Raw genomic sequence first — 9,070 nt, 5'->3', positions numbered from 1 at the left:
AACAGAGATATGACATGATGTGTTTACAATTTAAAAGGTCACGGAGGCTACTGTGTTTAGAATAGACTAATAGGCAAGGATGAAAGGAAGAAGCCCAGTTAGGAGGATGGTATAATAATCCACAGAGGAGATGACCATGGCCTTAACCATGGTAGTGACAGAGAGAAGGGGATGAATTCTGAATGTATTTTAAAGATAGAGCCAAACAGATTTCCTGACAGAAAAGTGGTGGTATGAGATAGAGGTGGTATGGGACAGGGAAGTCAAGGATGATGTCAAGGTTCTGTCTGAGTTCATGGAGGGATACGATCATTAATAAGGAAAGAGAAGTCTGTGGGTGAGTTAGGTTTTCACAAGAAGACATTGAGAGTTAAGTCTGTTCTTTTCCCTTCTTTCTTCCTTTCTTTCTTTCTTCTTCTCTTCCTCCTTTCCTCTCTCCCCCTCCCTTCCTTCCTTTTATTGTCTCTCTTTCTCTCTCCCTCCCTCTCTCTCTCCATCTTTCTTTTCCTCCCTCCTTCCCTCCCTCCCTCCTCTCTCTCTCTCTCTTTCTCTAATTTTCCCAGAACTAATCCTCTTCTCTTTTAGGTTCAGAACCTGTGGTGAATTTTCAACTTCCTCTACTTTTTCTACCTGTGTCTCCTTGAATTTTAAAGCCCAAGGTCTTTTCAGTAAATGACTTTGAATTTGTTCTGTTTTTCATCCCAAGTGTTCATATTCATATGCCTCAGGATACAGGTAATCTGTAGAATACAGTATTTTTATTGAATATTAAAGTGAGATATTATCTGGAGGCCAGGTTCTGTTTTATTCATTTTTCTACTTCCCTCTTGGACAAATGGAGAAGCTAACACTGTGCTTGGCACATAGTCAAAGGCACTTAATAATTAATTGCTGAAAAATAGAACAAGACAACTTGACTTCTAGCTCTGGTCCAAGTAACTGGGCCACAGGGAAATTTGTTTTCTCTCTTACAAAATAAGAGTAATGTGGCTTTCAAGACTTATCTTACCTAAATGAGACAGCTTACTTTAAAAATGCCTTGTACAATTTTGAGAATATCATAGATCCTCAGTAAATATTAGTTCCCTTTTCTTAGGCTAGGTAATATATTTCTTGGAACTTCTGTACAGAATAATTCTGAAAATGACAAGATTAGGTATTTAAAATACCTTTTCCAATATCAAAAAATGATATAGAATGTTGTTAAGGTATTGAAAATCTTTGTCACACAAAATTACTGGGGAATAAGATTAATCAAATTATGTTATGTTCATGTACAAATATGTCACTCTTATGTTTAATAATTATAATACAACAATAAAAAAAAGAAGAAAGTAAAAAAAGGAATTTAAAACAAGGCTGAAATAGAGAGACTTTTTCTTTTGAAAGATAAAAGTACTTACTTTTTGAGGGTGTTTATGATTTTCTATTGCCTGTTAACCTACAATGTACCACTTGGTGGTCATGACCAAATTTCTGAGACATCATCTCTGCCTGGGTTAAATTCTGGGTTTAGTACTTTCCAGCTGTGTAATCATGGGCAACTTTTCAATGTCTCTGATTTCCCCTTGGTGCAATGGTGCTAGAGAGCTGAACCTGTGGGGTCCAGATGCTGTGTCACTGCCGGAGTCAATGTGTGCAACATTTTTGCAGCAGAGCCTGATGTGTCCCAGGTGCTTAGTATGTGCTTCAAATAGAACCAGGCTATGTTCTTTATTTGTGCTTTCATTTATTGACAACTTCAAATTTTTGGTCAATCCCTTTTTATGCTTCTTTACAAATAAACTCTTATACCATATTTTGATCTAAACAAAAAGGACATGAAATTAAGAAAATTAAACAAAGAGCTTGGCATCCTTCAACCAATTAATTTTTTTTTTTTAAATTTTGGTACTGGAGATTGAACCTAAGGGTGCTCTTCCACTCTCTATTTTTACTTTGAAACATGGTTTTACCAAGTTGTTGAGGGTCTCACTAAGTTGCCAAGGCTGGTCTCTAACTTGCAATCCTCCTGATTCAGCCTCCTGAATTGCTGCAATTATAGGCATGTGCCACTGTACCCTGCACTAAGTTGATATTTTATATCAAAGATTGAATGAAGTTTTTTTAAAAAATAGTTAAGTCCTTTCCTTTAAATGATTGATACCTATGATAAAATTGTATATTATTCTGTTAAGAAAAAATATTATGTCTGCATCAATATTCTTTTTATTGAATAGAAATATACACTATCCCACTCCTTGTTATATATCCCAAAGATTTAAAATCAGCATACTAGAGGGATGCCACCACATTAGTGCTTATAGCAGCATAATTCACAGTAGCCAAGCTATGGGACCCACCTAGGTGCTCCTCAACAAATGAATGGATAAAGAATGTGGTATATATAAACAATGGAGTATAACTCAGCCATAAAGAAGAATAATATTATGGCATTTGCCTTTAAATGGATGAAACTGAAGACTATCATGCTAAGTGAAATAAGCCAGTCCCTAAAAGCCAAAGGTCAAAAATTTTCTCTGATATATGAAGCTAACTCAAAATAAGGGGGAAAGAGAGAGAGGCGGTGGGAGAGGAAAAAGGGGGGGAGAATTCCATTAAAATAGAGGAAAGATCAGTAGAGTAAATGAAGGAGAGTAGGAGGAAGAAGAAGGACAAGCTAGGGGAGGAATAGTGGAATGAATTACATGTATGAAGACTTGAATTGGGTGTCAACATACCTTATATACAAACAGAGATATGAAAAATTGTGGTATATATGTGTATTAAGAATTATAATGCAAAAAAGTACATGTATAATGGCATAAATTGAGGTGAACATACTTTATATACAGAGATATGAAAAATTGTGCTCTATATGTGTAATAAGGACTGTAATGCATCCCACTGTTGCTGTGTATTTAAAAAAATAATAAAATCAATAAAAAAAACCATAGTGAATCTCGCCATCAAGTATATCTACAAGACTCTAATTTAAAAAAAAAAAGTCTCTAAGTAAATACCAGAAAGATCAATAGAGTAGAGGGAGGAGAGCAGGGGGATATGCTGGGGACGAAATTAGAGAAAATTATATTCCATGCTTTTGTGATTACATAAAAATGAATCCTAAATGTTATATATAATTTAAAAATTGATAAAATAAATATACATTAAAATAGTGCAAGATAGAAGGAACTTTTACAGATGAGGGCAAGGCATTTCACAGAATTCTATATGAGCTGGGTCACAGGAGAATTTTTCTATGAGTAGCTGTACTCTCAGTCCTTTTTTCTATTTTTCCACTGCTTGGCTTATGAGTGGCCCACCCTTCCTGGCTAGGGCATAAAACTGTAAAGTGAGATGTGACTCTTGAGGGACCCCTACTATGTGTGGGGCAGATCTTAGAGACAGAAGCTAACTGAGCAACACCCAGAGGTCTCTAGTACAGATTTCTTGTAAAAAATAAATTTAAAGTATAATGTCAGAGTAGAAATCTTTCAATGTCATATCTTAAAAGAACATCATTTTATTTAGTAATGGGGAAATAAAATCACATGTATTGTATACAACATGATGATTTGAAATGTGTATACATAATATAGAATGGTTCAATTAAGCTAATTAGCATATGCATTCCTGCACATTTTTGATAAAACAGTAACAATAACAACACAAAACCCAGAACAGTGATGATAACATCATGTTGCATTCCGTTGCCTGTATTGTTTCAATTTAAAAAGCCTCATTTGTTTACTGACTGAAAATGGATGAGATTCAATATTTTTGACAAGTTTATTTCGAATGGAACATTCACCACTTTTTAATACTCATTTTTGAAGCCGAATTGCACAAAAATGACTTGAATTTTAACAGTGGGCAGGAGAATCATGAATGGCAAACTTCCTATGGACCTAAAAACCCTCTATATTTCAAGTTGATCCTTTGGACTTCCAAGTAGAATATGTGCTCATAGAATAGCTATAATAATTCACTCATGTCAATTACTGGCTGGCCACATTTGTAGTCTGCCCCCAAATTGTTTTTGGAAGCTTCTTAATCTCTTCTGGCTTGATGGGAGTTGGCAGACAAGCCAGCAGGGAGCTATTACAGATTTGTCTGCTGATTTAGGGCCAGAGCTTCTGCTCCTGTCCTGAATTAGGTTCATTGACAACTTTTCCTTCACACCACCTCACTCTTTCCTAGACTTTATTTTAGAATTAAAAAAAATATATATTTATTTTTTAGTTATAGTTGTAATAAAATATCTTTAATTAATTAATGTATTTTTTTATGTGGTGCTGAGGATCGAACCCAGGGCCTCGCCCCTGCTAGGAGAGCTCTCTACCACTGAGCCACAACCCCAGCCCCTATTTAGAATTTTTAAGGGTCTGTTGGATGCAAAGATAATAGATTTGTGGGTAGAACTTTCAATCTGGGGGGATGAACAAGAAGAAGGACTAGGGAAAAGATACTTGAAGTTCAGGAATGTAATATATTTTCATCATCTTGATAATTCTTAGCAGCACTTTTAGTTCATAAGCCAAAAATAAGCATATGTGTATATTTTGCAGTGATACCTGTGGGTATATGTGTGTGTTGTGTGTGTGTGTGTGTGTGTGTGTGAGTGCACGCGTTGCGTATCATAGTGCATACGATTTTGCTTTGAAATTTTGTAGTAGCATTTGCAGTATACAAGAAAACAATAATGTATTGTGTCTCTGGCTAGAATTGTTGATTTTAATTTAGAAGGGTTATTAGAACACGTAGTTCTTTGGCAATTCAGACATTAAATGAATTATCAGACAGGGACTTTACAATTGCTTATTTTACAATTGTAATGTAAATAAAATTATTTTGCATTTAAGTTAATTGATGGTTCATGTCAAATAGCACAAACTGTGAAGATGATGTTGATGCTGATGATGACAAAATTTTTTTTTAACCAGGGATTTTAAGAGAGATGATTATTTAGAAGTATCCAGGCAGCCTGCGAGGAATCTTGCATTGAATAATTAGGTATGACAGTTTCTTTATATAATAGAGCTTGTTTTCAGAAGAACAAGGGATTTCATGGTTGATCCCAGGCTACCATTATTTTCATGACCTTTCAGAACTGTACAGGATTGGTTTCTTTAATTAAGTGTCTCATTCCTCCTGGAGGAAAGCTGAGCTTTTTGAGACTTCATTTATAAAATGAGCTTGTAAAATAAGATATCTATAATCTTAAAAGGTTTCGGTCTAGATGTAAAAACATTTGAAGAACTGTGAATAGTAACCAAGCTTATCTTCAAAGATCCATGGATGGGGCAATAACTTTTGATTTTGAAAGTCAGTAACTCTATATGTTTGGTATTTCATTGGGAAGTGCTGAATACAGTAGAGTCTGACACGGGGATCCTGGTGTGGGAAGTAAGGAAGCCAAAGCAGAACAAGGCTCTCAAAATTAAAAGCATTATTTTTGCTCGTTTCCCACATGTGTTTACTTTTATTCATTGCCTTTAAGATTTTCTACTCTTCAGACTAAGTCCAACTGTGGGTCTTTATCTCTCAGTCTGGTTTTAGGATTTTTTGGAGATTGAGTTTGTACCTGATTCTTGTTAATACTTACCAAGGCCAATGGGGGGATTTTCTTAGAAAGTGTGCATAATGGAAAATATTATAATCACAGCTATTTCCCCATAAAGTTGCTTTCACCAGATCCATTTCTCTGGAACATATCAAGTACTTTTAAAAGTTTAGGTCCAAAAACACAATTAGAACAGAGAAATAAATCCTACTGTTCTATAGCACAGTAGTTACCAAAAATTTATTGTGCATTTCAAAATAGCTAGAAGGGAGAGAAATGATCAATATTTGAGCTGACTAATATGCTGATTATTCTTACTAGATGATTATGTTATATACATGTATTAAATACCGCACTGTATGCCACAAATATGTACAATTAATATATGTCAACTAAAAATTGAAAAAGAGAATTTACTGAGTAAACTAATTCTATCTGAAAATAATTTTTATGGTACTTGGATACAAAATAATTTTTAAAAGTTCTGAAAACTGAGTATGAACTTATATGATGACTACTGCTCAAGTGAACAATCAGATTTCTTGATTTATTTATAGTAAACAAGACAAATCTGCCCTGAATTAATTTTATCTAAGAAATATTAACTTTTCCTTGTTTTACCCCTGGTCACCCTCCTTCCTTTCATTTCCTGTTCCTCCCTTTTCCCTGAGGTCCTTCTTTGTCTTCCAGCATTTCTACTTGTTTCATCTCCTTTTCTTAATATTGTCTCCTTTTTTTAAGTAGTCATATAAGTCATATAATATAGCAAATATTTTTATAATAACACATATTAAATTTGTTTTACATTTTGCAAATGGAGTATGCTTATGAAACTTCTTAAATCTTAAAAAGATTTTTTTAAAAAATTTAAATAATTTTCTCCTTCAATCTTTTAAAGTTTTCCAAAGACACAAACGTCTTGTTATGTGTTTTATAGGGAAATACTGTATGACTTTATACATTTAAAATTCCTATTCAGAAAGGGATCATAGAGAGGATCCTAAACTCTAGGGAGGTATTAATTTTATATCAGAATAAGACTAAACTAACAAGTTCCTAAGTTACTTTGCAAATAGAACAGTATTAAGTACTTTTTTTGGCACAACTCACTACTCCTCTAATAAATCAGTTCTAAAGGAGTAAATCCATCAATGGTTGGAAAGAAAGATTATCATTTCATATTCTATAGTTCTTTTCAGGAACTGGGTGGCTGACATGCCACCAGAGAAAGAAAGAAATAGAGTTGGAGATAAGAAATGACGGTTTCCCAGAGATGACCGAAGAAATATGATGTGTGTCCTTAGGTGTAGTTAAGACTTCGGCTTAGCCAAGTTCCTCTTCTCACGGTAGTGTCACATGTGCATGATCAACCACATTCCCAAGAGCTCAGTGACCACCTGCATTCCATTTTAGCTGTAGGATTTAGAACAGACTCTAATTTCATCAGCAGGATAATGTGTTGTTATTGAGTTGATCTGCTAAAGAGTAAAAAAATGTTACCACATATTACTATTGGTACATTTTAGATATGCCTCAAATGGAATTTTCCTCATTAGAGATGAAATCCAGACCCCATAACTCTAATGGGTAGGAACTTCTCTGGAGGGATATACCATAACTCTTTTTTTCCCCCCATACTGCTCCCTGAGGTTGGTGGTGAAATAATCATTTGCTCTCTGAGCAAAAAATTTACCTTAACAGTTCATTGTCTCTAAATGCTTTTCCTTTGGTTTACACAGAAACACATTCCTTTCATTTTCCTTTTACTCTTCTTTGTATTTTATAAATAAGTTCATGACCTAGTTTGTATGAATTATGTATGGTTGAATGATCCTTTTTTTAGATAATTTTCTCCTCATCTGATATAGATTGAACTTTGTTAATCATAGAAAAGTTTCTTACCATCTGACATTTGATTATTTTTTCAAATATTAAATTAATGCGAAGGTGCAGAAGATAATGAGGTGAAGTAAATGAAAATAGTGGTGTGATGTGGTGTGGGAGTGGTTCAAATTGATGCTGTGTTGTTAGGGCTGATAAAACTCAGGTGTTTAAATATTTCAGTGAAATAAAAATTTAAGCTCTATTTAAATGTCTGAAATGCTGCTTGATGTATTGCTTACTCCTTTTGCAAGAGAAAAGATTCTGAAGGGAAGATATTTAGGCAGAAAACATTGCATTTTTTAATATGCTGATGCAATCCTATAAAAGTAAAACACAAATGATCATAAAGAATCATAATCTGAATATCAGGCCCAGCACTTATCTGTTTGGACTAGATAAGCATGAGCCAAAGAGCAATATTTCTACAACTTTGCCTGGAAGTGATTAGGGTGGAATATTTTGAAATTTTACTTTTAGGGCCCGTATTTGTGTGTGAAGAGGGCCAATTGCTATTCTCTTTCTTGGTGATTTCCTTGAATTCCCTGAAATCTACCTGAACCTCTTTCTTTCTCATAACTGTTGCTCTTACACAAAATTACAGCTTGAAGGAATAGATATCAGGTGATAGAGGAAATGGAAACACCCTAGCTTGCAGAAGAGATACATATTTCATTGTAGGTTGGAAGACCAATTTATAATCTTGTTAGCATTAATTATTTGATCATTGTGTGTCCAAAACTGTGTTTAGTGCTGTTCCTTTTAAGTTCAATTGGACATTTTGATGCAGACACCATCAATTTTATCATTACAGTACTTCTGCTTTCCAGTTGGAGAAATTAAGACATAAAAGAGTTCAGGAATTTTCCTGAAGACTAAATGATGGAGGTAGGATCTGAACCTTGTTATACTGACCTCCTAGCACTGACAGTTAAATACTATAGCTGAAGAGTGGTCATTCAGCTTGTTAAAACTTAACAACTGAGGAAGTAACAACCCTCAGAAAGAGGGTCTCACTTTTAGTTCTGCAGAGATGTGAACATTTCTTATGAAGTCTCTAAACAACCATGAGGCTTGTCGTTCTCAACCTCTCCTTACCTCCTGCTCTCCCTCCTCTCTTCTCCTGTTCTCTCTTGTCCTATCCTGTTCTCTCCTTCCTTCTTTTTCTTCTTCACATATTCTTTTTATCTCTATCTCACATACTCTCTATTGATATTTCTTTCTTTCATTTTCTCTCAGCCATACTCCCTCATTTTTCTCTTGCATTCTTGTTTTCTCTTTCTTTTCTTGAATTAACAAGAAATACATAATTCTTTCTGCAACGTTTTGCTTTAGCAGCCTAACAGTTAGTATTTGACTCTTAGAGAATAAGTATGTGGAAGTTACTCAAGACTAAGTTGCTCCTGTTTTTAATTAGACGTTATTAACTATATTTTACAATTTGAAAAAAATGAAATGTAAGCAATAATTAATTAAAAGTTTGTAATTAATTTTTCATCTTTATCCTGTTTCTTGGGAAGGAGATAGGATATAATTTTATACTATTAAATAAATTCTAGCAGTAGCTAGACTTTATATGGATGGACAACTACCAAAATTGATCAAGTGAAACTTTGCAAGCTCCTCTCTCTAGGTTACTTAACT

This window comes from Marmota marmota, unplaced genomic scaffold (genome assembly GCF_001458135.2).
Source record: "Marmota marmota marmota unplaced genomic scaffold, marMar, whole genome shotgun sequence".
Classification (NCBI taxonomy): Eukaryota; Metazoa; Chordata; class Mammalia; order Rodentia; family Sciuridae; genus Marmota; species Marmota marmota.
The sequence above is the reverse complement of the archived record's forward strand: the minus strand, read 5'-3'. Positions refer to the sequence as shown.